General features: G+C 40.7%; 1 long non-coding RNA gene across 1 annotated transcript; it reads right to left on the reverse strand.

Annotated features, from left to right (window-relative positions):
* Positions 1–661: 661 nt before the first annotated feature.
* LOC103103162 (uncharacterized) lies at positions 662–14,991 on the reverse strand. Its single transcript, XR_460489.3, has 3 exons — positions 14,798–14,991; positions 3,671–3,738; positions 662–1,093 (listed from the first exon to the last, which is right to left on the reverse strand). It is a non-coding gene; the product is annotated as an uncharacterized LOC103103162 (long non-coding RNA).
* Between the last annotated feature and the right edge of the window lie 2,762 nt (positions 14,992–17,753).

Raw genomic sequence — 17,753 nt, forward strand, 5'->3', positions numbered from 1 at the left:
GTACCATCTTCCTGGGTGGTCACTTGCTTGATTTAAATAAGTTTAGATATAGCTATGGAAATCTCCAGAAGAAATTCAGTGTATTAAAGGTGATCTCAGAAGGGAGAGGAAAGGGAACAAGCATTTAATATATGATTGTTATGTGCCAGACATTGTGCAAAGGACTTTATAAATACTATCTCATTTGATCTCTACAACCACCCTGTGAGAAAGGTGCTATGATTATCCCCCTTTTTATTCTTGAGGAAACTGAATCAGATAAAGGTTATCTGATTATCCAGAATCACACAGTTAAAAAGGGTCAGAAGCTGAATTTGAACTTGGGTCTTCTTGAGCTCAGGCTATCACTCTATCCATTGGGCTACCTAGCTGCCTCTAGTGAACTTGAAGAATGATGTTGGTAATAATGACACAGTATTCAACACTTTATTATGTTACAAGTGCTTTACATACATTTCCTGATTTGATTTTCACAATAACTCTGTGAGACAGGTATTATTATGCTACTTTACAGTTAGGGAAACTGAGGCACAGATCATTTCAATGTCTTGTCCAAAGCCACAATACCATTAAATACCAGAATTGGGATTTGAACCTGAATTTCCTAACCAAGTTTCTAAATCTAATATTACTTTTTCCATTATACCTTGCTCTCTGTCAATCAGTCAGTGAACAAATATTTATTAGATTCCTATTATGTGCTAGCTCTGTGCTAAGGATTTGGAGTACAAAGAAAGACAAAAAAACAGTCCTCACTCTCAAGAAGCTCATGTCCCTGGGGCTCCTCTGTTGATAGCTTCTTTCTAGATTCTCCTCTCCTATCTTCTTAAAGTTGATTGGTTCTGGACACTCTGTTTGGGGTGGGGTAGAGGCAGATGTTCTTGTGGAGTCTTAGAAAGCCTTTTTGTACCTATTTGTTTGCAGAGGAGGGTGATGTCCCAGTAGGAGATGGATCTTGAGCTGTAGTCACACTCCTTGGCTTCACTCTCCAGGTGACCACTGTGACAATTTACTCGGGGCCCTTTTTCTAGGAGTTGGACTCTGTTCCAGGTGGCAGCAGCTGTCAGCTTGTCTCTTGGTGGGGCTGTTTGACCTGTCAGTGAATAAAGGTCAATCATCTGTCCTGGGAAAACTACTTAATGTTCTTTGTACTAAAAAAGGAGGGGAAGGGTAGAGTGGGGAATGGACAGGAGGCTCCAACTCTCTCTTGGCTATCATCTGGGTTCTTCTGGCATAGGAACACTGATCCTGATTTGCTTCAATAGAATTGGGTTGTGCCAAGACTACTTGCCTACATTGATTCATTTCCTGAAATTACCAGAGAGCCGCCTTTTTACTCCCTAAAGTGAGCTCCATGTTTTGTCCAGAGAAAAGGGCTTCAGTTAGCATCTTAGGATGGAGGGGTGCTACCTGTGGATCCAGACAGCAGTGTGAAGATACTTTATAAAACCTTCATATTCTCTGTGTTTTTGCCAAGAATAAATGGCTAGTGAAGTTTACTGTTCCCTTAGGGAAGCCAAGTAGTACAGTTTGTGGTCTATGATGAGAGCTAGTTCTCACACTGGTATCAGAGAAGGACCCAAGTTGAGACCTGACATTAATAGGGGAATGAGAAGCGTAGTGTATGTAGGGAAGAGTGGTTAACCATGGTGATATGCTGCTATTCATTATATCAACATCAGAAAACTGTTATTTCATCAGTGGAAATGACATTGAAGAAGAAGCATTAACATCAGCTTTGTCACTGCACCTTTGGGATCATGGGACCTTTCAATCTGATTTGGAGCTAAAACTCTTCATCTGTACTGACTCCCCTATTGAGATAGCCTCAAGGACAATAACTGCCTTACTTTTCTATTTCTATTCCCAGGACTTGGCACAATGCTTTGCACAGGGCAAGGGCATAATGTATGCTTTGTTCATTCATTCATTGGTGGGCGCACTGAGGCTGTGAAACTGATCAACCTTAGGAATGGCGTCCTCATGACTTTGCCCTACTGAGCTAACTGGACACAGGCTAATTTTCTATTTCTCTGAGCCTCAATTTCTTGACTAACACCATAGGGTTGTTCCCAGGATTTAATGGTATGTTACACTTGAAATGTGAAGCATTTTACCATGATGACAGGTTTGGGGGATGTCTTTTTCCACAGGGGATCTATTCTGACCACTGCTAAAACCTGAGGGGGCTAGATTAACCTCCTTGCTTTTCAGATGGGTTATTTGACAAATCTTTGAGGTTTAGACTTTCACTTTTTAATGCTGAAGAAAAAGGTAGAGCTCAAAGCATCATTTGTCCAAGGACAGGGCAGAAGCCATTTTAGAAGGCTATCCATGACATCATGGAAGGAGAGCATAGGGAGATGTGGCAAAAACCTTCAATTCCAATCTAAATTTTCCCTGTATTGGGAACAGGATCACTTTGAAAGGTGTGTGGATTTTTGTTTTGGACTCTCCTCATTGCCCGGGCTAGATAGAACTGCTATCTAGGACTGAGAGAATTCTAAGGCGCCCACTGAGGGCATTAGCAGGTGACCATGGGCCTGATGGACTGCCCAGGAGGCCATTACACATAGCTTGTAGCTGAGACTGTGGTCTGCTATGTGGTACACCTTATTCCTCTGAGAGAGCGGGAAAACAGCATCAGGAATGCATCATTCCTTTAAAAGGGTTGGGAAGAAAATCTAAGCCAAAGAACAGTGAATCTGGACTATTTTTAACTCTATTGGATAAGGCTGCTTTCCACTGCTCTTCTCAATGGGGACCAGGTCTGAGAAGAACTGGTTGTGTTGAGTCAGGCAATGCAAAATGACCTCTCGGGGTCTGTTGATCCCCTAGTTGCCTAGACCACTTGCTTGGCCAAGGATGTGGTATTTCATGATCATTATTAGAATCAGGAATTTTGTTTTATCTTCCTTGGATTTCTCAATCCTGTTTCCTGATATCAATATATCTCACTAAACAGGTTGGGGCTAATAGTGTCCAGGAACTATCTGGTTCACTTTAGGACCACAATCTTCATGTTCCTCACCTTCCCTCTCTGGGTCATCAAGCTGAATGGAGAGGTAGAGCTAGAGCATGCCCAGCCTGGAGTGGACCACTCATTTTATCTGGAAATCAGTAGAACACAGTGTCCAAGACGCCTGGACTCAGAAAATCCTACCATTTGCTTCTGTCCCTGGCATATATTTCTTTTGTTCATGCATGACTTTATGCCTGGAACCTAAATACCTTAATCTTCTCTGATGTAGTTGTCATCTGAATGTAGTCTCGGATAGCCAAAGGGATAAATCCTTTTTCCTTTTGTAGGATAATGGTTCATCTCTGGTGTTTTATACTCATGGCTCTTTGTTGACATGTCTTCTACCTCTGGCCTCTGCTATTGTCAATAAGTTTCTAAACCTCACTGAATGTAGCCTGAGGCTGAGGTACTGTGGAGGCCCAGTCTCCAAGTAGAACAGGATACTCAGAGCCTCCACCCTATGAAGCAAAAGAGTTTTGTCCACTCCTGATAGACTTTAGAAGGTTCTCCTGGGAGGACAGTAAGTGGGGAAAATGAGGCAGAGAGAAAGGATAATATTTGAATCCTGAAAAAAATCCAAGTCTCAGTGATGTAATTTCATTTCTCTTTCAACCTAGTTTCTAAGAACTTAAGTCCAAAAAGACTTACTGAAGAGATCAAGACCAATGAGTCTTCAAATGTTGCCTTTTGTAGTGTCTAGTCTTTTCCAGTAGAATCTGGGAAATAGAAAGTTTGAAAGAAATAAAGTATTTGTTAGTCTTATCATCTTGCCCCCCCCCAAAGTCTAGATAAAGACTCAGAAAATTGGAGGTGTATATCCTCATGACTTTATTTTGGACTGCCAGAAATCCATACCGTTTCCCTTATCCATTATCCTGTGGCCCTTGACTTCAATTCTCTCCAAGTTTCTGCCCTTTATTCACAATACTGCTTTGTCTCAGCTTAAAAAAATGAAAAGAAAAAGAAAGTGAAAATGCCAACTTTTCTAGGAGATTAGAGGCAGCCACTACTAGAGAAGCTGGTAGGACCCAGTTGCCATTGGCTACTGGCTTTCTCTTCTTTTTTTTTTCTCCCTTTCCCAGAAAAATCAACTTCTTTTGGAAAGTTGGCCTGGTGATCTGATGTTGGGTGCTGGGGATGGGGGAAGTAGTGTCTGTGGAGTCTCCTCTGTGGAAGTTTTTGTACCTCGATCACTGAGCTATTCTTATTCTCTCCCAGTATCCCTTAGAAGAAGGAAGGGAAGAGAATAAGCATTTATATAGTGCCTACCATATGCCATGCACTGTGCTAAGTCCTTTACAAATATTATTTGATCCCCACAACAAACCTTTGAGGTAGGTGCTGTTATTATCCCCATTTTACAGTTGAAGAAATCTAGGCAAACAGATGTTGTGAATTGCTCAGTCACACAGCTAGTAAATGTCTGAGGCTAAGTATGTCTGGCTTGAAGTTCAATGCTTTATCTACTATTTCACCTAGGTCAGAAATGTGATTGCAGTGAGGGAAAAGAGAGACAGACAGACAGATGCAAATATACACAGAGACACAGAGAGAAACAGAGAGGATGGGTGGGGAGAAAAACAGAGACATAAAGAAAGTAATTGAGGGGGAGAGAGCAGAGGAACTTGTATTTCTCCAATGCAGAGGAAGAGGACCGGCAGTACTTAAAAATGTCACTTAAAATCCCTGAAAGAATAAGCTGTTAAAACAACCACACACACTCTTCCCAGTGACGCAAGTCAAAGAAAAATGCGATGTAATTAGTCACTGGTTCTGAGTAGGAGGCAGGCTGGGAGGAGGGAGGCAGAACAACAGGCAGAGAATATAGTGAAACACCAAGGAGCGTTGGCACTGTCACCCTTCTATTCTATGGATCACCCACTCTGGGATAGCTTCCCCCACACTCAGGGAACTTTCCATCCCTCTAATTCCCATTTGGGTAGACAGAGTCTGTCGTTGCTACCTGTCCCTGTTCTCCAATAGAAGGAAATCTCTTCTATTGTCTAAACACTCAAGATCTTCTATAGACCTTAGAGTTTGGGTCAAGGTTTGGGGAATGATTGAGAATGTGGTAGAGAGATTTCTCAATGGGTGTGTGCATGTGTGTAATGGGAATTTGTAGTAGAGATAAAACTGATGATCCTTATGGTTCCTTTCATCCATAGCTTTAGATCTTCTTGCTCACTTTGTCTTGAATATGTATGGTTTTAATATCAGTGACTGTGGCTTAAAGAAAAGGGTTCTGAAATCCCTAAGATCATAGATTCAGAGTGGTAGTGGCCATCAAATAACAACCCTTCATTTACAGATGAGGAAATTAAGTCTGAGTGAGATTGAATGGCTTGTATGTTTGAACTTAGGTCTTTCTGATGCTAAGCCTGGGACTCTATCGTCTGTGTCATCTGGCTGCCTAGGACCAAAGATTGAACTTCTTACTTTAGAGGGGGTGGTGGAGAAAACTCCCTACTGAGTTTGGAAGCCAGTTCTGTGTATAACCAACACAATATTGGCTCCCTGACAAAAAGGAACTAGGAAAGATTACTCAGTTCATCCAGCCAAATTCATAGGATCACGGAATTATAGACTAGAGCTAGAAGGAGTCTAGATATTAATTAGTTCAATCTCCTCATCTTACTGACGAGGAAACCAAGATCTGAAGAGGTTATGTGACTTCCCAAGTTTACACACATTGTCAGTAGCAAAGCCAAAATTTAAACCTAAGTTCTTTGACTCCAATGTCCAGCTGTGAACTGATATAACTGTTGTGGTGGCAAAGAACTGGAAACTGAAGGGATATCCATCAGCTGGGGAATGGCTGAACAAGTTGTGGTATATACTTGTAATGGAATACTCTTGTGCCATAAGAAATGACAAGATGATCATAAACACCCTGAAAAGACTTATATGAAGTGATGCAAAGTGAAGTGAGCAGAATCAGGAGAAACATTGTATACAGTAGCAGCAATAAGGTAAGGTGATCCACTGTGAATGATTTAACTATTTTCACTAAGGATCCAGGACAACTCTAAGGGACTCATGACAAAAAAGAGAAAGCCATAGAAGGAACAGATGGAGTTCAAAGGCAGATAGAAGCATACTATTCTTTGCTTCATTTCCTCCATGAATTTTTCTCTAGTGTAAGCAATATAGGTCTTGTTTCATTACCTGATGAACATGGAAATGTGTATTATATGTACAACCTAAATCATATTACCTGTCTTCTTGAGGAGGGGCTTAGGGGTGGAGGGAGGAAGAGAATATGGTTTGCCAAATGTCAGAAAATGAATATTAAAAATTGTATCAACATGTAATATGGAGAAAAATCCCTTATCTTCTGTCTTGGAGTCGATATTGAGTATCAGTTCTAAGGCAGAAAAATGGTAAGGGTCAGGCAATTAGAATGAAGTGACTTGCCCAGGATCATTCAGCTAGGTAGTATCTGAAACTCTAGGCCTGTCTCTCTTATCCACTGATCCACCTAGCTGCCCTGTCCTTGATTTTTTTACTATCAGAGAATTTTAGATCTGGAAAGAGCCTAGTCCAGAGATGTCTGCTCATGTCCACATTCCCAAGTATAGCTGGAACCAGATTAAAATGCACATTGGAAATATTTAACAAAATAAAGAAAATACACTAAAATATAGATATTACATTTTAAAAACTGTCAATATGTGGCCCTAGAGAGTATAGGATTTAAATTAATGTTCAATACTCCAAGTGTTATATTTTATAAAGTTTATTAATAATCACTTGAAGTAGAAGGAATAGAAAGGAAATAGAAGTAAAAAAATCTAATTATTTAACAAAATTAAGACCATGTGACTAAGTTCTCTTTGCCTATTTAAAAAGCCCACTCCACCAAAGCCTGGACAGGAAGACAAGGTGAGGCTATACCAAATTTATATCCTCCCTATGCCAGCAGTTAATGTGAGGAGAGTGGGATGCTGGGAATTGTAATTTTTAGGGTAACAAATTCTAATTACACAAGAAATCCTTATGTATGGATGAATGGACCCCATTTCTATTTGAGTTTGACATCATTGCTTTAATCCAATACTCATTTTACAGATGAAGCAACTGAGTTCCAGAACCAGTTATTATTGGTAGAGTTCCCACCCTTAATCCCCCAGAGTTCAGTACTCTGGGACTAGGCTTCTAAAGGAAATTCCATGAATAACCCTCACAGTCAGAAAGTTCTTCCCTAAGGCCCATTTCCTTATCTTTTGTTCTTCTGCTGAGATCTGACTTGCCTTCTTTTTTCTTATTGTTAAAAGGAAATTATTGCTGAAGCCTCCAGTGAAAGGTGCCCAGCTAGTAAGTGTTAGAGGTGGGATATGAAACCAGGTCATCCTTAGAAACCATCAAGTCTTCTTAACTCTGAAGTCCATCACTTTATCCACCAGTACACCAGGCTACCGCTCTTCTCTCTACTCTCCATCTACTAAAATAGCATCAGAACTGGGCTCTTGCCTACGATTGATGCCCTATTAGCCCACTCCCTTAGGATTTTTTTTCAGACCATGTACAAAGGATTTGTCTCCACGCTCCTATCTCTTAATCTCTCAGGTGACTTGGATAGCTTTTCTTCCTCCTTCCTCTTTGTTTGCTTTGTCCACTGGGTTTCTTATCATTTCTCCTCCTGGTTCCCCTTACAGTGTCTAGTCTTCCTTCTTTGGGGGCAGGATGGACCTTGTTATTCTCTCTTCACAATCTTCTCATTCATTCAGCTGTGGTATACTATCCTCTGAAGGGGTGCCTCTCTCAGGCTCCCTCACCAACCTACACCCCTCTCCCTTGGTTTGTTCTTGTGATCTTGCCTATCTCACCAGCATTTCCTCCTGACTAATCACTTTCCAGGATTCAGCAAAGATTCAGGATGCTAGTTAGCATTTATACCGGCCTTTAAGGTTTGCAAAGCACTTTGCAAATATTATCTCATTTGGGGGGCAACTGGGTAGCTCAGTGGATTGAGAGGTCCTAGGTTCAAATCTGGCCTCAAATACCTCCCAGCTGTGTGACCCTGGGCAAGTCATTTGACCCCCACTGCTTAGCCCTTACCATTCTTCTGCCTTGGAGCCATTACACAGTTTTGACTCTAAGATGGAAGGTAAGGGTTTAAAAAAAAATTATCTCATTTGATCCTCACAACCACCCTGGGAAGGAGGTGCCAATATTATAACAAATTTTTATTGTTGTTGTCATTGTTTAGTCATTTTCAGTTGTTGCCAGTTCTTTATGATCCCATTAGGAGTTTTTTGGCAAAGATTCTGTGGGGGTTTGCCATTCCCTTCTCTGGCTCGTTTTTCAGGTGAAGAATTGAGGCAAACGGGGTTAAGGGACTTGTCCAGGGTCACAGAACTAATAACTGTCTGAGGCCAGATTTAAATTCAGGAAAATGAGTCTTCTCTGACTCTAATACACTGTGCCACCTAGCTGCCCCATTTTTATAGGCAAGGAAACAAAGGCAGACAGAAGTTAAGTGACTTGCCCAGGGTCACATAGTTAGTAAGTGTCTAAAGCCAGAAATGAATACAGATCTTCCTGACTATGTTGGAGCCAGAACCAATATTCTATTCACTATACCACCCAGCTTCTTCTAGGTTTCTTGGGAACAGTCCTCTCTGATTGGACCTTAGAGAACCAAGTTGGCAGAACCTAGAGTGGGAGGGGTAGGCTGAGAAATGTGAAGATAGATCCAGTAAAACATTATGATGGCCTGAAGTAAGAATAGAAATGGGATGGATGGACTCATATATTATTTAATAATTACATTGGTCCAACACTTTACAAAGCACTTTCCCATACATTATCTGGTCGATCTGCATAAAAGCTCTGAATTCCCATTGTATGGATGAAGAAACTGAGGTTCAATAAATTAAGTGATGACACTAGCCACACAGGTAATTAGTGAAATAATCGGGCTATGAACCTAGATCTCCTGACTTGTCACTCAGTGCTTTTTCTACTATTTGGTTACTTTAGAATTTCCTAGTTTCCTTAAAAGCTCAGCTCAATATTCACTTTTCACACGAAGCCTTTTTAATCTCTCAGCTGCTACTAGCTTCTCCCCTCTCTCTTACTTTATTTATATTTTGTATGTAACTATATATGTGTATATGTATATATATATATGTTATATGTTTCTGTCTTCTTATAGAAAGTCAGTCAGTTAACATTTATTAAATGCTAATTATGTGCCAGGCATTGTATTGAGAACTGGACATACAAAGAAAATCAGAAATGGTTGCTTCCTATAAGAAGCTCACATTCTAATGGGAGAAACAACAAATAAATGACTAGGTGCTTTTAAGACAGAAAGAATAGATGGAAAGTACTTGGGAAAGGGGAGGTACCAGTCACTGGGGAATCCAGAGAAGGATTCCTGTTGAATGTAGATTTAAGCTGACTCTTTAAAAAAAATTCCTTTCCTTTTGAATTAGAATAAATAGGGGGCAGCTGGGTAGCTCAGTGGATTGAGAGCCAGGCCTAGAGACGGGAGGTCCTAGGTTCAAATCTGGCTTCAGACATTTCCCAGCTGTGTGATCCTGGGCAAGTCACTTGACCCCCATTGCCTAGCCCTTACCACTCTTCTGCCTTGGAGCCAATACACAGTATTGACTCCAAGATGGAAGGTGAGGGTTGAAAAAACAAAAAAAAACATAAAAAATAAATCACCGTCAGAGAATTGTCTTGAGTCATCATCTAGTCATCAGGCCCTAATTTGACCTTAAGTTTCTTCAAGGGCATCATGTGTGTAGATAAACAAGTATTGAAACTTGTCAATCATTTGTTTTCAACAAAAATAGTGCATGATCCTTACCATTGTCTGATCATTCAATGTCACAAATTGGTATGATTTCATTAGTGAAAGTCACCTTAAGGAAGAGGTATCACCATTGCCTTTGCCACTATACCCTAAAGATCATGAGACCTTCCATCTGATTTTCAGGTAAAACCTGCCACCTATATTATCCTCCCCATTAGAATGTGCTCTTGCTCTTTGAGAGCAAGAACTGTTTTATTTTCCTTCCTTCCTTCCTTCCTTCCTTCCTTCCTTCCTTCCTTCCTTCCTTCCTTCCTTCCTTCCTTCCTTCCTTCCTTCCTTCCTTCCTTCCTTCCTTCCTTCCTTCCTTCCTTCCTTCCTTCCTTCCTTCCTTCCTTCCTTCCTTCCTTCCTTCCTTCCTTCCTTCCTTCCTTCCTTTCCTCTCTCTCTATCTCTCTGTTTCTGTCTCTCTCTCTCCCTCCCTCCACTCTCACTCACAAAACACTTAGCTTCTGTCTTAGAATGTAGACTAAGTATCAGCCACAAAGAAGAAGAAAAGCAATAAGAGTTTGGCAATTAGAATTAAGTGACTTGCACAGTCACACAACTAAGAAGTGCCTGAAGCTCTAGGCCTTGCTCTCTATCCTCTGAGTCAACTAGCTGCCCGTCACTTTTCTATTTGTATCTCTAGCATTTGGTACAGCACTTTGAACATAGTGAGTGCCTAATAAGTGCTTTTTCATTCATTCATTCATTCATTCATTCATTCATTCATTCATTCATTCACATTGGAAAACAGATCTCTGACAGAGAAGTAGAACATTCACCTGTAAAATATCTTCTAGCGAGGACCATTGGAGTAGTTAATGCCAATGATACTGACTTTTTTGTCTCTGTTCTGGGATGTAAAAGCCCTGTGGATGGGGAAGAAAGGAACTGGAAAATCAAAGAAGATCATGTTGCAACTCTTAGAGCAGATGCATCAACTGGAATCATTCTAGAAGATTCTGTTCACCTGAATCTTTATTTCTTACCACTGCTGCCTCAGATTTGTGCCTCTCCTAGGTGGAAAAGGAACTGGGATGCTTTTTTTTCTCTCTATTTGTGCTGAGGACTGTAGCCTTCAAAATTAATGTTGGGTCTTTCCCTTCTTGCAATGTCCTCAGGATGAAATGTGGTACAGTGGGATGCTTGGAAGACCTAGGTTGAATCCCAGCTCTTTTTAGTTACTTTCTGTGTGACCTTGGACAAATTGCTTCTTTTCTGTGGGTGTCAGTCTCCCTATCTATAATTTATGAGCAATTTTAGGAGAAGAAACTTGCTATCTCCCAGAATCCAGAATGTGCCATGAAGATAGATGCCTGCAAAGACCACATACTGAACAAGAAGATCCAGAGTGAACTGTGGGATGTGAATTGAACTATGGGGGGTTGAAATACCTTTGTTTTGAATGTTTACTTTTATGCCAAGAAGACTGCCCCCTAATTTGGTTTTGTTGTCAACCTAATAATCATTGGTTTTGTTCTTTTTTTCCCCTTTTATTCACAAATCATTGCAATTTACAAGTTAGTTATGCTTCCATGATCCTTTTGGGAAGCCTGGTCTCCCTAGCAGGATCACAAGGGGAATGTATAGTTAGAAATTCTTGAACACCTAAAATATAAAAAAAATACATTTCCCAAAATTCCCTTTAATCTCTCCTGTGTATCCACATTTGCATGATAACATGATGGTATTTAAGTTTGCTGTGACTCCTCCCACTCTCTCTTTGACCTGTGACATCAGGCTGAGTTCAGGCAGTTCTTTTACTTTAATTATTACTAATAAAAATTTAAAAACATAATAGTTGTATATTAATTTTAATCTTTACACAGGGATTGTATTAAAAGATATTTAAGGTCCCTTCAAGCTCTAAATCTCATAATATGAAGACTCCAGAAGGTCAGTGATTCCTTGAAGTGAGATCCCATTGTTGGGAGACCCAGAGTTTCTGAACTCCTTTTTAACTATTTTTCCCTAATGATGCCTTGTATTCCCAACACTAGGTACTTGCAGAAGAATATGAGAACCTGCTCAATGGAACTGTAGACTGTGTCATACCAGTCTTGGTATATAGCTACATTTAGAGATGGAAAAGAGAATGGGGAAATGCCATGTGGAATGATAATGAGAGGGAATGGGAAAGAGCCTCTCAGCACAGAAGAGAAATTTGTAGGCTAAAGTGGATGCAGGAATTTAAGGTCAGTTTGCCTCAGGGAGTCAAATATCATAAATAGTTATTAGTGAAACAAATAGTGAATTTGTTTTGAGAATCAGTCTTGAATTCTGGTCCTGGCTCTATTACTTCACTGTAAAACGGAAATTATACTTGCCTTATGAGGGCAGCTAGGTGATACAGTGGATATAGAGTGTGAGGCCTGGGTCTGGAAGTCTCATTTTTGTGAGTTCAAATCTGACCTCAGACACTAGTTGTAAGACACCAGATAAGTCACTTAACCATGTTAGCCTCAGTTCCTCAGCTATAAAATGAGCCCAAGAAGGAAATGGCAAACCACTTCAGTATCTCTGCCAAGAAAATTCCAAATGGGGTCATGAAGAGTTGGACATAACTGAAATGACTGAACCAAAAAAAATCTTATCTACTAGGATTGCTATGAGAATCAGTAAAGTAACATATGTGGAATACTTTATAAGCTATAAAATACCACATAAAAGTAAGGGGTTGCTATACTTATTGACTAGCTATCTTCATGGAGATCTTTCTACATTGCCATCTGTACCATTCCTATTCTTTTCATAGGTGGAAGGTTTATAGTAGAGTAAATATATATATATATATATATATACATATTTATATATATGGGAATGAGTAGGAGACAATGTGGTACAGCAGAGTGTTAGATTGAAAGTCAGAGGACCTGGGTTCAAACCTTGATCTCATAATTTATAATCTATATAACATTTCTGGGTCTCAGTTTCCTAAACTGTATAGTGAGAGGTTAGATTAGGAGTCCCAAAAGGTCAGTTCCAGCTCTCTGTGATTCCATGAAAAGGGTCTCTCTTAGTGAAGGTAGAGGGGGGATCCTATAGCTGGCTGCATATATTTGAATGATTCCTTGGACCCTTCTGGCATCACCAATGTTGAGTCTCCCTTTACCCTCCCTGCCACTGTCCTACTCACCCACATTCTGGCTCATCAGTTCCTTCACTAAGAGAAGTTTTCATCACCCATGTTCCCCTCACACGTAGAAACCCACAAAGTTCCAAACTGCTTTAAGTTAGTGTGTGGATCCCCGACAGATAGGCGAGCTCAGCTCCATCTGTTCTTCTTGTCTACACTCTGCCTTTGAAAGTCATTGTTGCATAAATCTCAGAGTCAGAGAAACCATGGCGGCACCTGGATGTTGTTTAACAGATGGAAGAACACATTTCTCAAGCAAACAGCTTTCCCTTTCCTTTCTCATGGACACAAGAGTATATTTTAATTGAGGATTTATATTTGCACCCAGTTCTTACATTTTCTCACGAAGCAACTGCATTTATTTCAAAGAGATGGGGATTTGGGTCTAAGAAGAAGGAGAAAAAAAGATTCTGATTGTTCTGCTCTTACCTTTTTGTGGCTCTGCTAACCATAGACTCATCTCAACTGGAGATCTAATGTTCTTAGTCCTTCAAAATTACAAGATTTTAGGGCTATAGCTTTTAGAAAAGCCATGCAAGTTAGCCAATGGCAGAGCAGGCTAGGATTCAGGAACCCCCTTCAGGACCATAAGCACACTAGAGCATTTGGAAAATATTACCCTATTTGAGGAAGCCCAGGCTCCATCTGGAAGTCCATTCTCCTCCCTAATTATATACGAGGCGGTACATATCCATGTGTCCCATTGCCATCTGTACTAATAATACAAAATTCCAACATGCAGCCTGGTCCTATTCCTAATCTCGCCACTGATCTGTACATTTCCCTTAGTTCTCAAAGCTGTAAGTGATCTTAGAAACCATCCAGTCCAACTAGCCTGATTTCACAGCTGAAGAAACTGTGGCCCAGAGAAGGTTCAAAGATAATTGACGTAGAATGGAAGGGACTGCAAAGGCCATCACGTTCAAGCTTTTCATTTTAAAGATAAGGAAAACCAGGTCCAAGAAGGACAAATAGCTTGCTTAAGACCACACAGGTAGTAAGCATCAAAGGTGAGATTTGAAACTCCATTCCCTGATTGAAAAGCCAATTCAAGGTTCCATGAGTAGTTTCTACAAGTAGAAATTCCAAATCCATTTGCTATTTTCATTATACCACACTGTCACTATCATTCAGGGACTCCTGCAGAAGAGGGTTAACAAAACCTTCTTTCTACTACTAAATCATACCACTGTAAGAATTAATGAAATCAATTCCCAGTTTTCCACCAGATTTGCCATTCTCCAACACACACTATGTGAATCTGTATGCACACAGGTTTATAGGAGACTGGTTCACAGTTGTGAAGGAGAAGATGGATATTTGTACTGTCCTTCTTGGCTTTCTAAGAATTAGGAGAGAATATTTACCCCTTTTAGGTTTCAAGACAAGGTAATAATCATCCCCTGAAAAATTAACTTGTCTACATTTATGATGAGGCTTGGTTTGGGCAAGAGCTGGAGGAAACCAGCAAGACTGTCCTTTTCATAGCTGGTCTCTCTGGCTTTGCAGAATTCTTTGTCTACAAGTGAGAGAAGAGATTATGGGGAATGTTGGTAAAGAAGACCATGGAAACCATTCTTGGCCATTTCCTAAGGTTGCATAATTAGCAGTATGGATAAATTGGGGGCAGAGGTATACTGGCAAATGTTTAACAACCAGTATCTGGAAGTAAAATGCATAGCGAACATATTTTTAAGTTTAACTTGCATGATTAACATATTCTCTATCACCTTATTAAGCACAATCACCAAACCACAAATCAAGTCTTGAATTTCAGTCATTTTAATGGTACAAATGTTCATACTTAAAATTTAACAGTCAGATCACTCACCTGTATGAGCTGGCTTTAGCACATCCCTGGGAAGAGAGGAGGCATTACCCCTGTTATCCGAGTTTCTCTTCAGGAGGCAAGACGATAAGATGGACTCTCTCTTCACTGTTGTGCATCTTGGAGAAGAGGGTACAATGAAGTTTCCCAGCAGATCCCCAAACTGCTTCTAGAATGCACAATAGTTATGGCAGTCAGAGAAGAAGATTAGAGGTGTTGTGGTCAGAAGAGCTCTGTTCCCTGGGAGATGTCCCCAGAGCCTCAACAATAGGGACCCTTCTGCCCTTAGAACTCTTTAAGAACTCATGGATCAAATACATTTTTTCCAAGTAGATGTGGCCTAAGGACACATCTAAAGAATTATATTCTAGCTCAAAATATGTAAGGATGAGGAAGTCATGAAAGAGTTTTTAAGTCTTTGATGACCTCAGAGGTTCAGAACTCTGGTCTAGTAGGCGATCTGAAACAGGATTATTGAGTAGGTGCTGATGAGGCAGAAAGATTGCAAGAAACAATCCAGTAACCCATAACCACCTTGACCTTCTTGCTTCCTAAACTGCTGTGTTCCATTTTCTAACTCAGTGTTCTTTGCTCCTTGGCTAGATCCAGAGCCATTTATTTTGTCCAGCCAGGCCACACATGAACTTTAAATGATGTTACAGTGGGTTGTGGAGGTCAAAGTAGGGGACGGCTTCCCCTCTTGGTCCCTGTTTTCTCCCCACTTTAATCACTGGCTTCTCTCATCTCTCGGGGTGTAGAGAGGATGAATAAGAATCTTCCTGCAAAGTGTGCTGAGCTCGTCAGAAGAGTGCCATAAGAATTAGACAGCTCTATTCTTAACTTTTCTGCAATTCAGTTTTCCCGTCTGTCAAGCAAATGTATTAATTACTAGGTTTCCTCTAAGGCATCCTGAGGCAGCATCAGCGCACTGGGAGGGCTGGGAGAGCCCATGGTGCAAGGTGGGGTATGTCAACATGGATGTTATCACCATGGTCCAGCCCAGAAAACTGACTTTCCAGAGAATCACAACCCTGAACCCGAGTTCATTTCCCATGGAGGAAGACAGGCAGAATTAGAGAATGACTGCATATGCTTTGAGGTTTTAGGGAACAAAAGACCATTAGAGAAGATCACAAACTCTTTCATGGGTCTTTCAAGGGATGAGTATATTCCTACGTCTTAGTGTTTTTGGTAGGATCGAATGGGCTAATATAGGTAAGGCTTTATACAAATACTATTATTATTAGTTCAGTAAGGCAAGCCCATAAACAAGTATGGGAAATTCCAGAAAAGAGAAACAAATAACTTTGGGAGAGTTTAGAGGATCAAAAATGATTTCCAGATAAGAGAGAAGAGAGACAAGCAGGGCTGGGGAAGGTTTTGAGAAGGGGAGGGCATTTGACCTGGGCCTTTGAAAGATGAGTACAATTTGCAAATGTATAAAGATGGCAGGTGGGAAGGACATTCCACCAGAGAGTAGATAGTGCAAACAAAGGTCTAGAAGCAAGAAAGTATGGAATATCTAGAGAATGAGTAATAGTCTGACTTTATTTGAACATAGTAGAGGTGAAGAGAAGTAGTAGGAGAAAGAACAGAAAGTTAGGCTGGAGCCAGATGATAGAGGGCCTTGAATATCAGACCAAAAAGTCTGAACTTTAGTTGGTAGGTAATAGGGAAGACAGTCAAGATTTTCAAATGTGTATGTGTGTGTAGATGACATATGCACGCAAATGGTTTACTTATGTGTGTAATGGCATAGAAGTATATATGTCTATACACACATAGATAATGATGACCTCCTAATACACATATGTGTGTATACATGTGTCTGTAGGCATCATTATGGGATCATTATCAACAACAAACATGTATTTACAATAATGTATTCTATGGATTATAATCAATTAATACATAATATAATTATAATAATTAATTTTTCCAATGATGGATTCCATCCGTCTCCTTGTTGGACCTGCTTTCCAAACCGCCACCCTGAGGAGTTGGCCATTCTTGAAGTCAAGCATTCCCCTCTGCCCCTGCTCCCTCGTCACCCCACCAGCTCTCCTGGTTTATTACACACCACAAGAACTCTTGGAAATGCTTTGACATTGAAGGCAGATGTATTTCCTGGAACATCTTTAGCTGACTGCTAGCTTGGGGCGTAATAACCTATTTATCACATGTCTCCGTCATAAATAGATTTCCTTTCCTGAGCTTGTAATCCAGGGCCAGATGCTTCTGTAGGGTAGTGAAAAAAATCCTCTATACTCCAAGAAAAAAGGGGCTGCAGAGATGGGTCGGGGGAAACTCGTGAAATGTTTGCTTATAGAGGTAGAGAATGAGAGTTGGGCTCTTTTGATTCTTGTCGTTTCTGCAATGAGAAATAAGAGTTTTTGCTCTTTTTTTCTTTTCTCCTTCCTTAACCTTTTTTTTTTACCCTTGCTGCTTGCCTCCTGGTGCGCATTCCCCTGTTCACTGTTCACTCTGCCTTTCTCTTTGCTTCCAATTCTCTGTGATTTCTCTTGCTGTCTGGTGTTATTGACTGCCACGGGGCATCATGCTGAGTCAAGTGGCACAGTCGATAATACCTGCGTGTGAAGTTGGTGCCATTGGGCTGAAGAAGGAGGGGGCCAGCTAGTATGTGCCAGCAGGCAGGAGACAGGGTGTCCCGAGCTCTTCTCAGTTGCTCTGAGCCATAGGCTAAGAATAGCAGGGGGCCCCAAGACCAACTTAGAACACCTTAGGGGACAGCTCGCCACATAGAGTGACCAAGCAGATCACAGAGGTGGGGAAAGACATATCAACCATGTTACTTCCAATCTTGGCCCTGCTCTTGGGTCCAAGGTCTTCTAACTTTGGGCAGGTCAATGAGGAGGGGGAGATAGAAAATTTTTATTTAGCAACATTTCCTTGGGCTCTGACCCATAGGGAATATTTATAGTTACAGATTTCAGATTTC

Source organism: Monodelphis domestica, chromosome 1 (genome assembly GCF_027887165.1).
Source record: "Monodelphis domestica isolate mMonDom1 chromosome 1, mMonDom1.pri, whole genome shotgun sequence".
In the NCBI taxonomy this organism is placed as follows: Eukaryota; Metazoa; Chordata; class Mammalia; order Didelphimorphia; family Didelphidae; genus Monodelphis; species Monodelphis domestica.